This window comes from Corapipo altera, unplaced genomic scaffold (assembly GCF_003945725.1).
Source record: "Corapipo altera isolate COAL_440 unplaced genomic scaffold, ASM394572v1 0, whole genome shotgun sequence".
Lineage (NCBI taxonomy): Eukaryota > Metazoa > Chordata > Aves > Passeriformes > Pipridae > Corapipo > Corapipo altera.
In genome coordinates, this window is record NW_020884872.1 from 34991425 (window position 1) to 35000363 (window position 8939).

The 8939-nt window shown below is 38.9% G+C and overlaps 1 long non-coding RNA gene across 1 annotated transcript; it reads right to left on the bottom strand.

The window, feature by feature from the left end:
• Positions 1-1561: 1561 nt before the first annotated feature.
• LOC113947111 lies at positions 1562-7245 on the bottom strand. Its single transcript, XR_003527638.1, has 3 exons — positions 7236-7245; positions 5744-5797; positions 1562-1595 (listed from the first exon to the last, which is right to left on the bottom strand). It is a non-coding gene; the product is annotated as an uncharacterized LOC113947111 (long non-coding RNA).
• Between the last annotated feature and the right edge of the window lie 1694 nt (positions 7246-8939).

Genomic DNA, 8939 nt, shown 5'->3' on the forward strand with positions numbered 1-8939 from the left:
GACAGTGATTTTGTAACCTTGCAATATTACCATTAACAATTTGATCAACATTACTAAAAACCTCTGTTCACACAGCCATGACAAAGCAAAACCTGGGGTCTTCTTAAACTACAAAAAGTAGCCTGATTAAAACTAACTTTTCAGCTGTGTTTATCCTGTAAGTCCAAAAATATGCATTTTCCCCTGTTAGAAAGATGCTCACAGCTTTGCACTGAAGAAGCTGTGCACTGTGTTGTGCAGCTCTATCAGTATTAACATAAGTTTATGAAGAATTTGAATACTTCTGAAGAAAATTCCATAGAACACACTGAAAACTTATTTAGCCAGTTCCCAGCCCTTGTAATGTGCTTTCCCACAGTGAGTAACTTAGGGTCCCTCTTCTGTCTTGTATCAAGTACCAATGGAAATTATATTTTACAAAGGAGAAGAAGAACCACAACTGCGAGTGGCGCTACAACAGGAGACATCTGTTCTATATAGCTCTGTCCTGTTATTTGTGACATTAGAGATCCTGAACTGCCTTCATCTTGTTTTCATTGACAAGGGCTGCAGTACTAAAAGCACACAAACCACACCATTTCTTGTATTTCTTTTGCTGACCAATGGTATGCAAAGGAGTATCCTGATTAGATATTCTTAAAAATGGCTCCATTGAAATGTAGGGTGAGAAATATTAATGCAGAGAACTTAGCATAAGGTTCAGTGCTGCCCGTGCAGTTCTCCCAATGAGTTCCAATGAGCTTCAGAGAGAATAAGTCACTTTGAGGTGCCACAGATGCCAACGTTTAAAGTACAAACATAAAATAAGCTTTGCCTACAGGGAAATGCAGGCAAGTTCCTAACTCTATGTAGAATTTGCAGATTTTTTTTTCTCTAGCTAGAAAGGCTTCAGTTGCCTTTCGAAGAGGTGTGAGTATAAGGTAACACCCTTTCTTCATGAAGTCACTTGATCTACAGAGAGCTCAAGTTCAAATGTTCTCCTCAAGGCACTTAATACCCCAGGAGTGCATCATGGCCAGTACGATATGCTCCTGCGAGGTTCTCTCAAACTTTTTTGCTAAAGCTTATTTAATTTTTTTCTGGATAAGATGAAGAAACAGAGCTAGAGTGATGCAGAAGCCTGCACACTGCATCTGCAGGAGGCATGCTCTCTTTTCTGAAGACAAGGAACTTTAATCATTTCATATGAAGTAAAAAACTCACCAAACTTCAAAAGAAAGCAATGAGAGTGTTACTATGAAAGGATAGCCTCCTGCATACTGATGACAGTTTTGCAATGCAGGTTATAAATGCTGGTTCAGCTTCCTTTGGTCTTCTTAAAACTGCATCATATGAAAAGTTAGAGAAGGGATCAATAATCAGTGTTCTTTTCTTCTCAGGTTTCCAGCATATAACAAATGCTTCATTTATGGTGGAAAGCATATTTCCTTTCTTTTTCCTTTGGCCCACAGTCCTTTGCTTTCCAGGCATATGCTCAAAGGCCAGGACTGCTCTTCTACTTCAGTTCCTGGATCTGTCTCTGATTTCATCAAACATCTGCAGATTTTCTGTGCTTCAGTTTCTCCATGTAAAACACTGTCTTGAGATATCAGTAGCTGCAAAGTAAGAAGAACAGGGTGAGGATACAGGAAATTTGGAGAGTTGACAGAGTTGTATTTCTGGAAATTTTATTTCAAAGTATTATTAAAAAACTTGTCAGTCTTGCAACTTATTAGTAGCCCAATGGCATACTCTGAAAAAGGGAGGTATTTTACATATGGAATACAAACTGTAAGGCCAGGGGGGAAGTATCATAGTGTATTCCTAACAAAGAAGGAAAGGAGAAAGAAAACAATGCTGCTATGACACTTAAGAGTATTAAGTTATATTGTTTGCACTGGCCTAGATATATTTTCTTCTTTCTGCTCTAACTAGAACTATTTTTTAAAATGTGCCATTACTCCAGTCAAAAGTAGGTGGGGTTTGTAAGTCTGGAATAGCTAATTTTAGAAGAACTGTGAGTCTTTTGCATGAAGCCAGTTACGGTTTGGAAAGCAGAGGCTGAATTACAGAGGAAGTGATTTTTCTGCTGTTTTTGGTTTGTTTTGTTTTGGGTTTTGTTTTTTGTTTGGTTTTGTGGGGGTTTTTTTTTTGGTGGTTGGTTGGTTGGGTTGGGTTGGGTTGGTTTGGGGGGGTATTTAATCTCCAATGCATAAAGCTGGATCAGAGCAACTACCACTCAAAAATGTCCCTGAAAAGATGAACAGGACTGTATACACTCTTTTGCATGCTGATGTCAGCTTCCTCTGCTAAGTTTCTACTTTGCAACTTCATCACAAAATTTCACACTGGGTTAAATTTTGGCATGATTCAGAAAAAGATGAGCCAGGAATTAATGAAAACAAAGATTCAACAACATAACAGGAAACTAATACTTCTGCTGCTTGAAAAACTGGGATGGGGAAAAAGGAAAAAGGGAAATGCTACCAGAAAAAGACATTTGCTGTTCTTCATTTCTTCATAGATCTATTTCTTATAACTGCAGTTCTCCAAAGAGATCTTTTAATCACTCTTTATTGTTATTAATGAGACCAGTTGCTTCTGTTATTTCCTTACAGTCTAGTTATCAAAAAACTTGTGAAGTTGTGGAATATCAACTGCTACCTGGAACCAAGTTTTGCTTATAAGCAGGTTAAATGATAATGCCAAATTCAAAGGCTGAATACAGAAGAATTTGTATATTTGTAAGTTGAGCCCATCCATAATAAATGTTAGTAGAGCAGATCTTTTGTCTCCCCAGCCAACAGAGGTACCTTTCTTAAGCTTAGTCTTGCTGCATCTCTGCTACAGCTGGATAATATTTAAAAAAAAAAAAATCTCTTATAAAAAAATTCCAACAATGCTTTCCTTGGGAATATGCATCCATTACACTGATTACACAGCACTCTTACTGTGTGTCCTTTTGCTCTTTACTTGTTCTCCAAGGAGTTAGGATTAGTGTTAACATGACATCTCACCTAGCTTGGTAGCTGGTCCCTTATTACAGGTTCTACTCTGCATCTGAGATGAGACTGCATTAAACACTGGCTTTGTGATGTATGCTAGGAAAGCCCTAATTTTTGTATTTATGAAACAAAGAACAAATTATCTTGTCCTGGAGTTCTCTCATAACAAGATTTTGCTGTACAAAATTCTAACTTGTTTCCTCCCTCCATCACTCTTCCAAAGTCTTACCTAACAGGCCACTAAAGGGATTTGTTAATAGCTATTCCCTTCCCCTGACTTTCCCCTCATGGCTGTTGAGTGAAATAACTTTCTGTAAGAGAAAAGCAAATGAATCATGATTATTTTTCAATGCATCATATGAGCCATCAGTACTTATTGTGTAGGCCCTACAATCACCAGTGATGACAAATGCAAAGACAATGAAATCATCATCTAATTTTGAGGTCCATTTACCTGTTTAGCACAAAGAAAAATTACCTAGCTGTAAATGGAGGTGTTTTTCATTGTATACATAAGACAGGCAATTGTAGCTGAAGTACAACAGAGCCTCAGGAAGGATATAAGCAGAGGTTCTTTGTTCCCCCCAATGATGTTCTAACAGTTACGTGCATAGTAATACAAGGTCAGAAGTGAACATTTCTGCATATCCAGTGCTGAAGGAAGAGTGTGTGCACAACTAGTGGTTTTCATCAGTCTTAAATACTCAGACTCTGCCTGTTCAGGTTGTTACAAACTGGCCTGTACATGGTCAAGTTAGGTGACTTTCTACAATGGCTGGTTGCTTTTTTTTCCCCAGCAGAATGTCTCTGTTATGTCAACATTATTAAGAGTGTTTCCTGGTTAGAAATCTAACCTTGCCAGCACGATATAGTTGCTCAGCACCCACTGATGGATGCCCGTCCCGTCCCCAAGCAGTGATCAGCCCCTCTTGGCCAACTGCCCATTTTATATGCTGACATTATATAATAGGGAATATCCCTTTGGCCAGTTTGGGTCAGCTGTCCTGGCCATGCTCCCTCCTTGCTTCTTCTGCACCTGCACACTGGCAGAGTGGGGGAGACTGGAAAGTCCTTGACTTAGGCTAAGCACTACTGAGCAATGCCTAAAACATAAAAATCCAAAACACAGCACTGTAACAGCTACTAGGAAGAAAATTAATTTTATCAAAGCCAAAACGAGGACACCTGCACTTGTGACTTCAAGCATCTTGGCACCTTCAGAAACACTGGGAGGTTGTCTTTTAATTCCATAGTTTTACTGTAAAATTTGTCTATTAAAATTAAAAGGTGGGGTGGGGGGTTTTGTGTGTTTATTGATTATAATTTCTGATTTCCCTCTCCTCATTCAACTCTGACACAGCTGTGTCTTTTGGTCAATATCCACTTTCTAGTAGCTAATTATCTTTTACCTGTTAAGTTCAGATTTTACCGATTGTTTTAATATGATCATTTTCAAGAAAGAAAAAAGAATGCAAACAGTTCAACAAATATTTATAACACGAAACCAAACACTCCAAAACCAAATCCAAATTAATCTCAGCAATCCTGATCACCATGAAATGCTTGGTGGCCATTATTCTCATTTTCATCTGGACTATGCACCTCTGCCCCTTGCACTTTTAGTCAGCCTAGAAGCCTCTTGATGTTATGTAGTTCTACAGTACAGATATGGGTGGGAGGGCTGCAAGTAGCAGTTCAAGAAGAACACTCAGTGGTGTAGTAGTCCTGTAACAGAGCTACAGAGAAAATATTAATATTTGCAGTTCTCCCACTCATACCTCTCTCTTGTCAGTACTGCAAAGTTATGCATTACAGCAGTGTGAATCTGCAGGGGTTCTTTTCAAAAAAACTGAAATCAGAAGAAAATACACAGAAAATTAGGTTGTAAGAGAGGAAGCTTCTAGAAGAAGATAACATTCCTCTAAACAAAGCCCAAGGTAACATGACCTGTATCTGCAAATAAATAGGACTAGGAAATAACCTACTAGAAGTAAACTCATTCTTGGTGAAAAGCCTCCTCTAGGTCATCTTGTAAAGTCAAATCAGGTTTACTTGAATATCACATAAAAAGCCATTTTCAAAGTCAATACCATCTTCTTGAATAGGACCTTCTAGGAGCCTTGATTGATGCCTATAGACATTTGGCAATACAATGTGAATTGAAGGAATTCATAGTGCCCATGGGAATTTTTAAAACCATGTCAGCTTCCTCAGAAATGACATAGTGTGCTTGTAGAAAAGTCAGAGGAACAAACCTCTAAATGAAATATCCCTACTGACTCCTGCAGTCAAAACCAATCCCAGCAGAGGATCTTTGAAAAAAAACCACCCACCCAACCAATGAATCTTCAGGCTCTACATGTTTATTTAATTCTAAGAAATTAACCCCTTTGGATCCTTTGTAAATCCTAGATGCATCATGCCTGTGACATTACTCACATGAGTAAAAAAAGTCTTCTGTCTCAAGGATCTTTATTGACTACTTCTATGAGTGATAACTGTAGGGATAGGTACAAATTCAGAAGAATTTGTGACAGAAAGCAAGGAACTCGATTTTCACTAGGAAGGCTTTCTGCTTAAATGGTAACTCTTTCTCAAAGGCAGTTTCAATGCTTTCTCCCCCCTCCCCGCATAGCAAGAGTTCTCAGCCTTGCTCTCTGACAGGAGAGTGATAGCCCTAAGAGACATGCACAGAGGCCTTGGGAAGGCGAGGGAGAAACAGAGAAGATAAAAGAGGCCCTGAAAGGGCAGGAGCTCACCTTTTTTCCCTGGAGGCCCGGTGCACCTCCATCATCAAGAAATGGTCCTTGCATCTGAAATAAACCTTTTTTTTTAATCCTTCCAGTGCCTTGGCATTATTGGGAAGAATACCTGTGTATGTTTTACCCTACATAACAGATGTTATTCTTAAAAAAACCCAAGCAACTTCAGGGTGTGGTACATTTAAACGAGGGGGGTAAAAATGACAGCTGTGACAAACAGGAGATGGGGATGAATCACTGAAAGTTATGTGATGGAAATGCAGATGGCATAAGAAAGAATTTGAAGCTTCCAGAAGAGGGAAGCAAAGAATACTTATCAACATTTTAAGATTCCAAAGTAATTCATCAACATTTCTCCCTCCTCTACTGTTTTTGAAGCAAAAGTTGAGTGGCCCACTCCTTAAAAAGTCATGATGGCTTCTTCCTAAAACAATTGCTGGTTTTCATCCCTGAGCTGAGCAAAGCTCGAGGAAATTCTTGGTCACAAGGACATTATCTTCCCAGTGCAGGTAGTTAATTCATAACAGGTACTCTGCTCAAGGGCTGGCTGTTGGTTCTACTCCATGCAACTTTGTGGGGAGTCTAGAACAGATGTGATATGCTGTTTGCATAACTCAAAAATCTCTGTGTATTTTTTTTGTTCTAAATTTCAGCTCTTGGAATCATGATTAAGAGCGGACCTCCAGGTTTCTGTCTGAATTACAATTCTTCCTTGTTATGGTTTCAGAGAAACAGCTGAAAACAGGAACCATGAATGCTAACTACAGAATCTGGTAAGACAAAATACATGCTTCTAAGCCACTACCATAGTTTTTTTGGTAATCCAATACTTATTTGAAGATCAGTATGACGCTTGTCCTGAGCAGCCTGCTGTGGCTAGTCTTGCTTCAGCGGGGGGTTGGACTAGATGATTTCAAGAGATGCCTTCCAAGCAGAATGATTCTGTGATTCTGTGTTTGCAATGTCAGACATTTCATTAAAATCGTAAAGGGGTTCATCTTACCAACAGTAAGGAGACCTGTTGTTTTCTGTTGCTGTGTGCTGATCATTTCCCAGGTGTTCCGCCCGACTATAAGCGCACACACACACCCCCACCCTCACATACAAATACACAAACAGATGGTCTTGCTCTTATCTAGTCTGTATGAATAATGACTTGGTTATGATAAAAAGCACAATTGGAATATCTTTTGAATACATGTGTCAGAATGATAACGTAAGCCAATATGAAGATGACATTTCATTGTTTTAAGGCAGTGACAAAGGTGAAAAGTATGAAGGTGCCAGTCTCATACTTCTCTCCAAAGCAGTTCATTATGCAGCTCTGATATGCCATATTTCCACCAAGGAGAGAATGAGATCTGAGAAATAAGCCTTCATATGCAGCCCACCATATCCCACTTCCACAGTGATCGTGCCTGACTGTGGATCTGTGACAGTCACGGTATTTCAGAAGGCTCTTAAGACACTGGTATACACTTTAACTCACCACTTCCCCAAGCAGCCACATGTCTTGAGTACATCACCTATAGAGTCTGAGCATTGTGAGCCTGAAACACAGTAAGAGATCAGTTGAATCAATAGCACTTTGTGCCCTATGGGAAAGATAAATCATAGAGTACAACTTGCATTTAAGGTAAGCAATCGTACCTTACCATTTTTAAAATATGTCTTTCATGGTGTCTATATAAGTTGTTGAAACCACTGGTTTCAGAGCTTTATCAAAAATGTAAACATGGTCTACCGTGTACCTCTAGTTTTAGGGCAACTCTTTCCAGCATTTTCTTTCTGCTATGAGCACTACAGGACTAAGGACAGTAGCCCACTTGCCTTTTAATTGTCAAATTTCATGTATTTTACCAGGAAGACTCGGATTTTTGGGTTTTGGTTTTTTGTTTTTGTTTTGTTGTGGGTTTTTTTAAGATAAAAGCATGGAGAATTGTTTTGAATGCAAATACCTTTATGAAGCACACATGAGATTATAATGTACTTATGGAGGACAGTAGAAATCTTATTCATACACAATTAAAAAAACAGTTTTCTTTCATTAAAAGCTGTTACAATATGTTCAATATACTGACTGCTCAGCAAAGAAATCCTGCAGGAGAGAAAACAATAGGTTCAATTACCAAAAACTTGGAGTTCAGAATCCACACCAAAAGCCAAGTGCCAACACAATATTTTTAGAGAATATAATACATTAATTGAAGTTATCACCCTCTTTTTATGGAAATCCTGGGCTATTATAAAACTTGTCCAGTAGGTAGGTGCTTCCTATTCATAAAACAGCTGAGTGCTGAGGGCACACTAATGAATCATTGCTCTGCCAGAACCACAAGCTTCAGGAATGAATGGCTTGCAGGGAGTTGGGGAGCAGTAGCCACATAGCTGTGCAGAACATTTTGCACTTGCTGATCATATTTAATGAATGTATTTTACCCCTTCTCTCATTCAAAACCAAGGACATTATTTCAAATTCTCACATTCCACTAAATAACACACAGAAGGAAAGGTCACAGTCTGAGACCAAATGTCAGCACCTGTCAGCATTTTCACTAGCAGTCCTCTTTATCTGAAAAGCTACTCAAACTGTTTCATAAAGCTACTTACATTAATAATTATGATTTCCTTGCTATGTAAACTTAAATGCTTATTGAAGTTGGCCATAAAAACCCCATATGTCTGTGGCTAAAGGAAACAGTCCTTAATTTATGGGATGAGTGTTTGCAAATGAATGTGTATCTGAGACATCAAGACTAACATTTTCCTCATGTATTACGCTTTGCATTGCAGTGCTTCAACATTGAAAGTAAACAAAACCCACTTAGCCGGTACCTCAGTAGCAAGTCTGTAGCTGGAAATGCTACTTCTATGAGCCTTCCAATAAACTTTTCATGTTTAGCATCTGGAACAGCATTAACTTCATCTGGCTCTTCCAAAAGAAATCCAGCAATGTGAATGCAGCGATGTCTTTGAAAACCATCATACATCAAAGGGTAGATTATTTTACTTGACATATTCAATGCATCTATATGGAAAGTTTTACACAAAAGCATCCTAGGGTGATGAGGGAGCTGGCGGAAGAGCTCATCGAGCCGCTCTCCATCATTTACCAATAGTCCTGGCTCACTGGAGAGGTCCCAGATGATTGGATGTTGGCAAATGTCATTCCGATACACAAAAAGGGCTGCAA